At 38.9% G+C, this 13,621-nt stretch overlaps 1 protein-coding gene and 1 long non-coding RNA gene across 2 annotated transcripts in view; one reads left to right on the top strand and one right to left on the bottom strand.

Annotated features, from left to right (window-relative positions):
• SGK2 (serum/glucocorticoid regulated kinase 2) overlaps positions 1-11,370 on the bottom strand; it is a 538,190-nt gene extending 526,820 nt beyond the window's left edge. Inside the window, exon 1 of the mRNA XM_063455696.1 lies at positions 11,359-11,370. The gene's annotated coding sequence lies outside the window, so the exon portion shown is untranslated. The remainder of the gene's footprint in view (positions 1-11,358) is intronic.
• Positions 58-9,828, top strand: LOC134611611 (uncharacterized). The gene is made up of 3 exons (XR_010090903.1): positions 58-1,268; positions 9,384-9,634; positions 9,722-9,828. It is a non-coding gene; the product is annotated as an uncharacterized LOC134611611 (long non-coding RNA).
• Positions 11,371-13,621: the final 2,251 nt, after the last annotated feature.

Below are 13,621 nucleotides of genomic sequence, written 5' to 3'. Positions count from 1 at the left end.
AAGTGTAAACATTAGATGACTGTTTACACAAAGTGTCACATGCAGGGAGGTGTGATTTACCTCCTAAATGGCAGATAATTGAGCAGTGGGACTGCAGGACCATGATTTATACACCAACACTGCTTCATTATGCTAAATTTGTTTTGGTGACTATAGTGTCCCTTTAAGTTTCTGAAACACATAAACATCCATAGTTTAAAGTGCTGTGAACAGGATCCTTGACATAGTTACAAAACAGCCATTTAGAGTTTGAAGATTTTTGAATTGCCCGTAGGCAGTTTTATTGATGAGGATTAGGGGACTGGAAGCTGAATGAGTGTTTAATACATATTTACATTATTGACCATGGTCACTTTTTTACCTCTTACATAGCTTCTCAATTAACAGTCTGTAAAAGTGGTCTCAGTCTAGAAAAGGATGGAGCGGCTTTACTCTGCGGTTGTAGGCAATGCTGGACAACCATATGTTCCCCAACTATGGCTTGAACGGAATGTTCTGTAACTGTAATGTTCTATTTCGGGGTTTGTGCTTGATTATATCAGTCTGCTAAGTTCTATAAATGGAGGAATCACCATGGAAACCTATGGAATATTCCTGTTGATTGGCCCTTATTTCGAACTTTGACCAAACATTGCTTATTGTACATACCGTCCAATGAGACGATGCAAATATCTCCTTGTATAAATGGAATTCACACCTTTGGGCACGGAGTGTAGTCAGTCGTTTACCCCAAAAGAGAAACCAACTAAAATCTATAACGTGCTATTTCACACTCTGAGTAATGCTGAGATATCTGACAGTCGGAGGGGTTAACGAATCCTTGAAAGCATATAGTTGGATGAAATGTGTACAGTAGCAGAAGGAGAAATTACCATTAAGGGCCCAGATCTTGGCATGACAGCAAAAACGCATAAGGTAAAGAGAGTAACAGCTGTTACCAAGACGGAGAAAATGGCTTTCCGACTGCACAGACAGAAATAAGATTTGACCGTGATGTCCGGTGCGGTAGAAGGAAGAGAAATCAACAAATTGGCTATTTCGAAAGAAATACAGATATACTGAGCTGTATTTAGTAAATAGAGAACTGTGGTGAATTAAAGGGTTTCTTCACCACCATGACTACTTTTTCTTTTAGAAGTGGTCATTGTGGCAGGAGTCTGTATGTGCATTGTTTCTGTGTGAAATGTAGATTTTGTGCAGGGGGCAAGTAGCACCCCCAGCACACAGCAATTCTGTGGAAAATTTACGTCTGTCATCTGTGTGAAAGGGTTAATGCTGTCTTGGACTCAATTCCCTCAATTCTGTATCTCTCGGTCACCACATCAATTGACGGGAGAAACTTGCTCAGCAAATAACAGACACACGAAAGGTGCATGACAAGTTCTCAATTTGTATTACTGTGAATCGGGCATTTATACAATTGTATTTACATGTGTCATGAGATATGCCATTCAGAATATAAGATTGACTACTTCCTTAAATATCACATGTTATTCTGGCAATAGATAGATAAGACCTTCTTTGAATATGTCTGGATCCGAGGCCAGACATCCTGAGTATTTAGCATTGTCTTACATCCTATAGAATTGTAAGTCTGTCACACTCAATCATATTAGATCATCCTATACAATTGTATACTAAGCATAGTATCACATTGTCAGACATCCTAAAAGGAAAAATGTCATTGTCCAAGTTTTGCCACACTCAGCATATCTATGACGTACATTAAATTTTAGCATACAAAGCAAAAAGTAGTTTAACAAGTCAGCAATAATGATAATACATCTTATAAAATGATATGAGAAATTAACTATCTAATATTTCTTACATTTCCCCTCTTTGAGCAAAAATAACATTTGCTCATCTTATCAATAAAATCTTACCAGGACAGAGAAACTTCCACATGGTATTTTCAGGGGTGCTAGTCACTCCCTGCGGGACTTTCATTAATTTCTTCACCTCGATTCCCATGTGGTAATTCCTAAGGCCCAGTTTTAAAGATGGGTTGATACCCTCCAGTGGCAGAGAGGAGAATTTCCAATTGTTTCTGTTCTGCATTATGAATTAATTTCTGTATTCTCTTCCTCAATGTACAAGTAAGGTGGCAGTTATATAAAATCATACACAATAAAATCAGAACTACAATAACAAGCGGATAGAAGAATGATTTCATTATCTGGGATCCAGTAAGGGACCAACCAGTGAAAGCGTCATACCATTGATGGGCTAAATCATTCTGAATTTGTGAACTCACCTGAAGGAGTTCTCCTTTTAAGATATGTGTGGCTACCTGTGTATGTAGGTGCCCACCAGGTTAAATTTCTGGCAAAGAGATCATAAACTGGTACTGGTAATGTGTTAAATTGACAAGCTAATTTAACATCCTTTGATATATGACATAGTGTAAAATAGCATGAGCATGAAAAATATGAAACATTACCAGTTAACCATTCATTGCATTTAGTGGATTGGGTTTTTTAGAAGTAACCATTCATTATCTGTGTGGTTAAGCATTCTTCTAATCTTCTCTAATTTAAGAATCATTAGTGGGTTTTCTAATGCCAATCCTTGTTGTTGCATCCATAAATACCTGATGGCACAAGTACTCCAATTACTTAGACCTGTTGTGAATTTCATAGTTGCAACAGTTAAATTATCTAAATAATTATACATTGATTTATCTAAATCCAATCCTGTAACCTGTGATTTAACAACAGTTGGAGCCCAGTTTGCAGTAGCATGGAAATCAGTCCCTATATGCATGCTGGCTGTGTTTAACTTATTCTTGAGGGTCTCCATATCTATAACTATTTAGTATACCCATAATGGTCCCAGCACCTCCTAACAGTGTGTCATACCATTCCGTTTTCTGCCTTTTGTTTGCTGTGTTACATAATGTTACAAAAAGGAGTAGTGATTTTTAATGACACATGTACAGCTTGTAAGAAGGCAGTTGTATTAACACATGTGGATGGAATAGGTGTGTGTGTGTGTCATTCATAATGACTAACATTTGTCCCCTTCTCCAATTAATGGTACCAGTTATATAATCATTATTAAAAGTAATACGGCCTCTGTTTATATTGATATGCAACCTTATTAATTTTCTTATAATATATATATATATCCCAAATCTGTTTAAGTGGTCTTCTTACCATCAGAACTTCTATTAAATAATGTGACACAGATATTAGTGTAATTAGCAACCTTAACTATGCACATTTCTGCGTTATAAAATCTAACAATATTCCGTGAACCTTCAAACAAACATAATGCATCGGTTTCATTAGCTGTGGACACATTCCATATGGGTAACTGGTACTTATAAGGGTTACTATTTGTCCAATTCATCCAAATGCGTTCAGTGAACGAATGATTGCATATTACATGCTGATAGAAAGGTGGTGGAGAAAAGTTCTTGAGGGAGCGTGTGTGACGAAAGCTAGATGAGGGGCTAAGGCCTAATTGGGCTGGGGGTATTGAAGAATTGTTCATCGTGTCAAAGTCCTTTTCTCCAGAAACAAACAGGTTTCAAACTTGCCATTGACTTGTACTCATAATGGCATTCAAGGAACAATATCAGAGGGAGTATAACAACTCCAGAAAGCATAGCGCACAACATAATCTTGGTCTCAGGTACGTATGATCCTCTCAATCTACGATACGGTGTGAAAGCCATGATGCTTCGCTAAGGGGAACTTCTTCTGTTTCCGAGCGAGGAGTGGTGTTGTCTTCCTTGGCTCCCCTCTTTGGGCACAGCTTCATTCGGGATGCGTGAATTAAGATGTCATCGGAATCTGTGAGGACAGCGGTTCTGGTTACAGCAATCACAGTAGCAAGTGGTCCAAAAGGGTATCCTCCTTTGCTGGTTCTGTTCAGCTGACGGATATACACCTTGTCACCGGGCTGGTATGGATGAGTAGCTTCCTGTGAAGGTAAGGGAAAACTACGAAGAAACTTTGTCATACATACCATTCAGTTTTATCAACAATTCCTGTACATATTCTTGTATTAGCTGTAAATCCCCAGACATTATAACAAGCGGTTCCCTGGCTCAGGGTATGGGAAAAAGGTCATCCCATCAAAATCTCAATTGGAGATAATTTAGTCACCTTGTGGGGATTCATTCTAATATCAGCTAAAATAGCTGGTAGATATCTAGTCCAATTTACCCATGTTCCTGGGTAAATTCTGGGCTTTTCCTTAATAGTCCTATTCATCCTTTCAACTACCCCTGTACACTGTGGATGATAAGGTATATGAAACTTCCAGGCAACTTGCAAGAATTTAGCAAGTTCCTTGGTAACCTTACTGGCAAAAACCGAGCCATTATGAGAGCCAATACTGCAGAGAGCCGCCATACCTGGGAATAATTTCAGCAACAATAATCTTCACTACAGTCCTAGCATCTTCCCTAGATGTCACAAAGGCCATCATGCCATCTACTAAACTGATCAACTATGACCAGTAAGTATTCTTACCAATTTTGGATACATGAATAAAATCAATCTGTAAGTGTGTAAAAAGAGCAGCTGGAGGGGGCAAATGTCCGTGCTGTGATTTGTGTGGAATATTAGGATGTGTTCTCATACATGGTTCACACTATCTTACAAAAGACTGTTTGCTTCAATTATGCCTATTCTCACCTATTCTCCCCTCTTTAGAGAACAGATCATTCTGATCTTTCTCTAAACCTTGTTTAATCCAAACATTATGGCTGCAACTTCCTTTTGCCACTTTGTCAGCCAAGGCATTTCCTCTGGAAATGTCATCACTAATTATGAGGCTTAGATGGTATAGACACAGAGTCAGATGCAGAAATGAGAATAGCATGCAAAACAAACAGGACCAGAATTAACAAGACTATAGACAATAGACAGATTCTGGGTATTAAGAAAAAGAATCTCATAACCACTTAAGCGCTGGGCTGTCATGTGTTGTGTGGTGAGATTTGTTATCAGCTGAGTGACCTGGTGACTGGCATGAAGTTTTGTAGGATGCCCTAGTGTGATAGTAGTAGCAGTTTCAACAGCCATTGCACATGCTGTCAATGCTCTGAGACAACCGGCATACCCTGTGCTCAAGCTACTTTGGAAAAGAATGCTATGGGACGCATACCGCCTCCTTGCTCTTATGCACAGACCGGCCATGGTTTTACAGTTTGTCCTGAGCATACAAATAAAATGATTTACAATAGACAGGTAGTCCTAAAGCCGGGGCTTGTACAATAGCAACCTTGAGGGCAATATATGCAGCTATCATGTCTGGTGACCAACAGACATTTTCAGGGCTGTCAGAACGTACAGCCTTCCTTAGGATTGAGTCATAATGGGAGCATTCAAGGATCCACTGGCAGCAGTAATTAATCATGCCGAGGAAGGTGAGCAACTCCTTCCGAGTAGTGGGTGTAGGAATCCTCTGAATGACCTCAATAAGTTTTGGACTCAATTGTCTGGTGCCTGAAGCCAGAACAAAACCTAAGTAATAAACCTTTGATTTACACAATTGCATTTTGTGTTTAACAACCTTGTGACCCACAGTTGCTGACAGTATCCACAGTGCTTGCCTCATAGCTAGGGCTACATAATAACAAATCATCATTTTGCAAAAGGACGGAACCAAGACCGGAGTCCATGTTTTTTAGAGTATGTTGGAGTACCAACGAATAAACAGCTGGGGAATCCACATAGCCTTGGGTAAGCGTGTCCAGGTAAACTGACAGCCTTCAAAAATTTAAATAAAAACCATAAGTAGCTGTGTCTCTTGATCAATAGGTATAGAAAAAATGCATTACTTAAATCAATGACAGTGAAGCAAGTGGCATCATGTGAAATGGCTGTAATGAGGGATGTCACATCAGGGACAATGGGTGCAATGGGCACAATTAAACCATTCAGGGCTCTAAAGTCCTGAACTAAGCGATATGCTGGCCAGTGGTGTTGGGAGTGGGTCTGGTGTTATTCTTATCTACCGGGCATATTTTGAGAATTGTGGGGTTGTTGGGGTATTTGGGGTTTCCTGGAGTGTGGACACTCATTCCTCCAGTGGCCATACTGGCCACAGTTAAAACAAGTGTTCCTTTCTATTCCTCCTTGGTTACCCCTGCCACTATAACCCTGATTTCCCTGTCTCCATCCCCTTGCCCCTCTTTGACCACCCCATCCACGGGCGTTATGTGCTCCATCCCATGTTCGCTCTCAGCCTGTGTAGGTGGACAGTGTTGCAATCCCTGAGCATAATAAGCAACCTTACTTCCTAAAAACCTTCTTAAGTCAAAACAACCTGCATTTTCCTTTTCTATAACCTTGGTAAGAAAATCTTAGCCACCCAAATTGGCCCAGTCTGAAATCAATTATTTCACAAGCAAAGAATACTGTGGCAACATATTACCAAGGCATGACTGCATTTTAAGGAGATGCATATCATCTCCAGACATTAAACCTGCCTCATCCTTCCAACACAAATCATATTACCAATCTCTTCCTTCGCATCTTGCTTATATGCCAAAACAGTGAATATAGACTGCTTATTCTTCCATAATCTCAACATTTCAACTTCCACCTCATTCTACATTTTAGCACATCCTGCTGAAGTAATAAGCTCATAAACAACAATTAATTTCAAACCATATAACAGTATCTTTGTAGAAACACATAATCGGTACCCAGCAGATATGCCAATACAGAAATCACATTTATGGGCACGCAACTACACACTCTGTCTCCCTCCTAGGAAACACAGATAGACACAATATAAAAGCAATCTTAAACTAACATCTGAAAATCTCCAATCCCATATAGCTATATCAGACCACAACTCCAACTATCCTCAGCCAAAACGCTAGTATTCAACAGCTAGTAAAACAGTTATTTGCTAGGTTATTTAGCTGGCATTCTTATCAGTATCACTAGACTGTAACAAACTGATTCACATATCATTTTAAAACAATACAGCAACATATAAATTAAACCACTTTCCAGTTAAACTTCACACTGCACACATTATCACAATCACCATTTACACAGAATAAACAGTTAGCAGCTGTAATCAGAACATATTTTTATGGTATACCAATATTAGATTAGATTCATTTTAGGGATTCTTATGTATACATTTTCTTAATTAACTTCATTACTTTACTCTACTATAGTATTGTATATAAAGAAAGGATCCATTTATATAGCGCGCTCATAACTCAACTATTTGTATAAAACTTCCATTAACTAATCTGAGATGCTTCTGCATCAACTTAAATCTTATAGAAATTGAACAAACATCTGGACCAGATTACACAGACATGGTTTCACCAGAATCTTTCAGAACTCTCAGAGACTTTAAAAAAAAATATATTCTATACCATGTTTAAAAGGCATGGCAAACCTTAGACCGGTCAGTCTCCAAGAGCCTTAGTACAACAGGTAGAAACCTTTGTCCATGATCTCTGATCCAGGCTATATACCACAATTTAAAATAACACATAATGTGAGACATAGAAGACACAAGCAGTAGTTATTGTACTGGATCATCTAAGGCATCTGTAGCAATAAAAAGGTTAGCTTACAGCACAAAATAAAGCATGTGTTGGACCGCTGAAAATTTAAAATGTTACTCTGTTATTTTCAAACAAAAATCATATTTAGTATGGATCCTTTGCAGCAAACACACAGGGCAGGGAAGATGTGCTGATTGGTGTTCTATACAATTAATCCCATATGGGGAATTAACTTTCAAATACTAATGAAGTGTCTCTTTTTTGTCTCGGTATAAAATATACTGAGCTCATTATTTAAACAATTTAACACATTTACACGTATCCCACTCTCATAGAAAGTGTAGTGGGCTTATGGTATTTAAAGCAACAATCATACCAGGCACACAGATCCCATGTGAAATAACTTACAATAAAACTTATACTTCTATGCGACAGAAAGAATAAAGCAAAAAGATTTAAGTAGGTCTATCAGGTACAACCTGTGAGTCATTTCTTTTCTAATACACAGTACTGCTATCTTGCAAAAAGATAAGTCCTGCGCTCACTCCCATCACTACTGGGCAGCAGCAAGGACTACAACACACATCAGCCCCAATATATCATAAAAACCAAAGAAAAACAAGTTACCTGCGTTCTCTCCTTAATCCCTATGTATTTTAAAAACCTCCATTTGTTTAAAAGTACTGCTATCTTATATATACACATATATATATATACACATCTTATACATATATACACACATATATACATACATACATATATACATACACACACATATACATGTACACATATTGGTCACTCAGGACCTGAACTCACATTTCCCATACTCAGAGTGGGGACACTACTAACTTACCAAAGTGTGTCCCCAATATAGACAAACAATCACCCACAAAGAACACTTAAGACAAACAAAGGTGACCGGGAGAAAGAGAAGTTTGGGTTATACTTATAGATCTATAAACCGTGCTCCTCAGAACACCTATAGTCTTAATAAACCGGAGACCTCTTATGGTCTCAAAAACCTGTATCTACCTGAGATACCCTGTATCTATCTTAGATACTAACCTGGGTTACCAAAACCCTATATATTTAGACCAAATGTCTAATAAACCGGAGACCTCTTATAGTCTCAATATAATAAACCGGAGACCTCTTATGGTCACAATATAACTAGAGTCCTTACACCTTTCCTACTGGATACAGTCTTACTAAACCAAAGGGAATCATAGACAATCAGTGTCAATTAAGACACAAAAAGGCTACTTACCCAATGGTTTTGCTGTTTGCTGATCCCACTTCTAGACACCAAGCTGAAAGGGTTAATGCTGTCTTGGACTCAATTCCCTCAATTCTGTATCTCTCGGTCACCACATCAATTGACGGGAGAAACTTGCTCAGCAAATAACAGACACACGAAAGGTGCATGACAAGTTCTCAATTTGTATTACTGTGAATCGGGCATTTATACAATTGTATTTACATGTGTCATGAGATATGCCATTCAGAATATAAGATTGACTACTTCCTTAAATATCACATGTTATTCTGGCAATAGATAGATAAGACCTTCTTTGAATATGTCTGGATCCGAGGCCAGACATCCTGAGTATTTAGCATTGTCTTACATCCTATAGAATTGTAAGTCTGTCACACTCAATCATATTAGATCATCCTATACAATTGTATACTAAGCATAGTATCACATTGTCAGACATCCTAAAAGGAAAAATGTCATTGTCCAAGTTTTGCCACACTCAGCATATCTATGACGTACATTAAATTTTAGCATACAAAGCAAAAAGTAGTTTAACAAGTCAGCAATAATGATAATACATCTTATAAAATGATATGAGAAATTAACTATCTAATATTTCTTACACTGTGTACACAGTGCTATTAACTTTTTGTGAGTTGCTAGTTACGCCCCTGGCACATGTGACTCAGAAAGCCCAGAACTCTGTTCCTGGCTGACTAATGTCAATTTTGTGCAAAGTTGACGTCAACAGACGTATTGAGCTTCTTCCTTACAGAGGCTGCGAGGGGAAGTGTTTGTAAAACAATTTTGTTTGCTGTTTTTACAGCAGAATATAGGGGGGAGCTTGTGAATAGTGCCCATTAGGGCATTTTACATAGGAAACTGATGTTGGGAAAAAAAAGAAGTTGGAGTAAACCCTTTAATGTTTAACCTTTTAAGGACACATGACATGTCATGATTCCCTTTTATTCCAGAAGTTAGGGTAACCTTAAGGGGTTAAATAGCTGATAATCTCCAACTTGACTATCTTGGTCTATATATCTGTATTTATGGAAATGTTCATTTTTTACGTCATATAGCTCCCTGGAATGTAAAAAAACATTTGAGTTTTTCATGAGATGCCATTTTTGTATCTTACCTAGAGCAGATGCATCCAGGCTAATCCATCATAGACTTATTGTATCCTTCAGGAGACTCTTGCTTTCATTTAAATAAAAAAAATAAAAGGGGGTGCGCTAAAGATCAGTCTCTCAATTACTTCTAAAATTGAGCATCTCTGGCCGCTTGATATGAATTTGCTAGCAGCCGGATGAGCTGTGAGGCACTGCTTTGTGTAAATTCACAAATATGTGTAAAGAATCCTTCACAATTTGCATTTATTGCATTTGTTGTTTTAATGTATTCCTTTTGGTTTCTGTCTATCTAATGGCCTCCTCACGAATGGATCCCTCTGGTGCTTGATCTATATGGTTTTGGTATTTTAACTTTTGTTTTTCCTTATGTAATGGACAATAAAAAAAAAAAAACTTCAGATGTGTTACAGTTAGAGTAATGTTAATTTCTTTATATGCGGGCTCTGAAAATGATGAGAAAAGTGTATAAAGGGTCAGGGTATCGATGCCTACGTTTTATGGAAATGTTCATTTTTTACGTCACATATAGCTCCCTGGAATGTAAAAAACATTTGAGTTTTTCATTAGATGCCATTTTTGTATCTTACCTGGATCAGATGCATCCAGGCTAATCCATCATAGGGGATTTAACTATAAATAGGACAATTACAAATAAACTTACAGGAACAATAGGTTGAAGAGGACCCTGCTCAATCGAGCTTACATTCTATAGGAGGTGGGGTGTAAAACACATTAGGACAGGAATTTACATTCAACTAATGTGTTTTACACCCCACCTCCTATAGAATGTAAGCTTGATTGAGCAGGGTCCTCTTCAACCTATTGTTCCCGTAAGTTTATTTGTAATTGTCCTATTTATAGTTAAATCCCCTCTCATAATATTGTAAAGCGCTACGGAATCTGTTGGCGCTATATAAATGGCAATAATAATAATATACCAGTTATTACATAATAAACAGCTAATTAGTAAACAAATGAGTTAGTTAGTTGGAAGGTTTTCATGGCAGGAATGCTATTCTCTGTTCACTTGTACAGCGAGCAACTAGAAGCTCCGATCACAAAAAGATAGTACTGCGGAGAATTGACGAGAGAATTACAAATGTCAGCTACAAATATCCGAAATAATTATTTATCCACCTTTCCAGGTTTACAAAATAATCTAGAAAAGAAGATGTCAAATGTCAGTAATTCTTAGTTAATTTCAAAACATTGGCGTTAATAGCCATCTTGGAAAAAATTATTCAAGTCCGCTATGTTTTCAGTTCAGGTTTTCTATATTTTATTGTAGCATATAAGTAATCCTACAGATTGGTAAAAACATAGCATGCTACTTTTTGTGTGCATTCGACAACAGGTTATAAACAGTGATACTTGGTTACAGATTATACTGAGTACATCGCAGTTAAGCTATGAAACGGTAGGGCAATATCAGATGGGCATGGCACTTTATGATTAGTATACATGCTGGTACAGTCTAGTGGGGGTGTCTCGAGAGAGAGCATTTACAAAAAAAGTTGGTGAAAACTCAGATAACAAAAGGTTAACTTAAGGAATGCAACAAAAACATTATCAGCAAGATAAAGGTTATACCTAGAATAGGTCATCTTCAGTATGGAGATAGGTAGAGCAATGGCTACTGGTATTGTATGGCATGTCCTTGTGCCATCTTTTGAAATGTTTCTCAGGTGCCAGCTGGGTTTGTCTCCACTGCTGCTGGTCTAAGTTTCGTGTTAGAAGGGTCTTATATTGCTCACATCCCACATCTGGGCTTGGGGGCTATTGCCTGTAGTGGTGTGCCGAATAGTCTCTGGCAGAGGCAGTCCCAGTGCTTTGAAGAACTTCCCTGCATCCGACTGTTGCAGTAGTTGGATTCTCTTCCCGTCATGGAGCACTGATAGCTTGCGGCCGGGGCCCCAACGGTATGCCACCCCACCTTCCCTCCGGTGCTGAGTGACCAGGCGGAGAGCTTGTTGCCATATCATGGTGGACCTAGTGGTGGGTTGGTGAGTCGCGGACAGCCGCCTGTACAAGCTGCTTGCTCCGTAGTGATTGGAAGCATAGCAACAAGTCCCCTGGGACCCCTTCCAAGGCTCTAGCTGGTTTGGGGATCCAAAAATAGTTCTCCAGCATGATTGCTTTGGTCTTAGATGGCGAGAGTACATAACTCAGTATGCGTCGGATGTAATGAGGGACTTTGGTGTCCGAATCCGGAGGTTGCGCTGTCGCTTGGAGTCTTCAAGCGCTGTTATCCAAACTTCCATGAGGAGGTTTGCTTGCTTGAGCCTGTCCATCTTGGACTGCTGGTCATCCTGTCTGTATTGCACCCTTGCACCAGAGTCCTCCAGCGTCTGCAGTCTAACTGTTATGCCCTGTAAGTCCTCCCCGACTAATGTAATGTCAGCAGCAAAAAGGGCTTTCATTTCTGTCAGCAGGTTTTGGATGTCTGCTTTGTTGCAGGCTGGTGTTCCAGGGAGACACTGGGGTTTGCCTGTTTGGATACCGGCTGATGTTTCACCTGGAGCTCAGGGCTTACCCTCACACCATGTCTGTTTTGGAACAGAGAGTCATCCTGGTTGCTCTCTTTCAACGCGGTATTTGAGTCCTCTTGCGCGGGCGCCATTTTGGAAGGCCGCGGCTGTGGCGTGACCTGAAGCAAAGTGCCTATATCTTTGTAAGAGAAGACAGTTTCACTTCTGCGGGGCTTGCCTTTCTTTCCCACGTTGCCTGGGCTGTGTTGGGATAAGTACCGTCTGGTTGTATTGCAAATACGGTGCTTTTCCATAGGGCTCTCTCGGGAGCTCGTGGCTTGTGCGTCTGCTTCAATCTGCAGTTGACTGCGCCCCCAGTTCAACAGTTTTTGTCCTTATTTTTAAATTCCTTATGAATTCTCTTGGAATTACTGACAATTTGCACTTTAGTGAATATCATATCTAATTATAATAACTCTGTGCTTGTTGTCCCCTGCCTCCCCATTCTGTGTATGAAATGAAAGATCTTGCAAGTGAAGATTGAACATAATTCCATTTAATTCAATGGTTAATTACCTATATATTTTATTCAACATATTATATGTCTGTAGCCAGTAGGTTTGGTCTACATGCTATTCTCCATACGTAGTAGGCAAAGGCAAAATGTGGGCTATTTGATGCATCATTTCTTCCCCCTGAACGTGTTGAAGTACACTGTACATGGAAATGTGCACAGAATTAGCCAGCCAATGACACTGCTGGAGTTAATTTAGCAGTCAAGGGGTTAAACTCTGTATGTGCAGCGTTTCGTAGAGAACCGCTGTACGTACAGACTCCAAGCACCATCACCACTTCAAGTCACTAAAGTGATCCTGGTTGCTTGGAGTAACCTTTTAAACCTGTTTGTCATGTTTACAACAATATAATATTTAAATGAGATACTCAGTCTCTCCCCAGGGTTTCTAATCAGTGTTTAGGACTCTGTACTACATAATATTAAATGTTTATTTGTTCATTAATATGTCTTATTGTGACAAGGTTGCAGTCAAATGTCTTAACAGTGGGTCACCTTCTTAGACTTATTTTTTTTAATATTCTTTATTTTTCACTCAATAAACATAGCAAGTGTACATCCACTTTGGGCATGCCCGGAAGCCAACTTGAATACAATTCTTGGAAACATAATGCAGTTCAACAAAAACAATATATGCCCATTCCTTAAAAACCATTGACACCTGCCGTCTACTGAGGGTTTTTATTTTAATCAATGTCT

The sequence above is a fragment of the Pelobates fuscus genome, chromosome 5 (assembly GCF_036172605.1).
Source record: "Pelobates fuscus isolate aPelFus1 chromosome 5, aPelFus1.pri, whole genome shotgun sequence".
Lineage (NCBI taxonomy): Eukaryota > Metazoa > Chordata > Amphibia > Anura > Pelobatidae > Pelobates > Pelobates fuscus.
The sequence above is the reverse complement of the archived record's forward strand: the minus strand, read 5'-3'. Positions and strand labels throughout refer to the sequence as shown.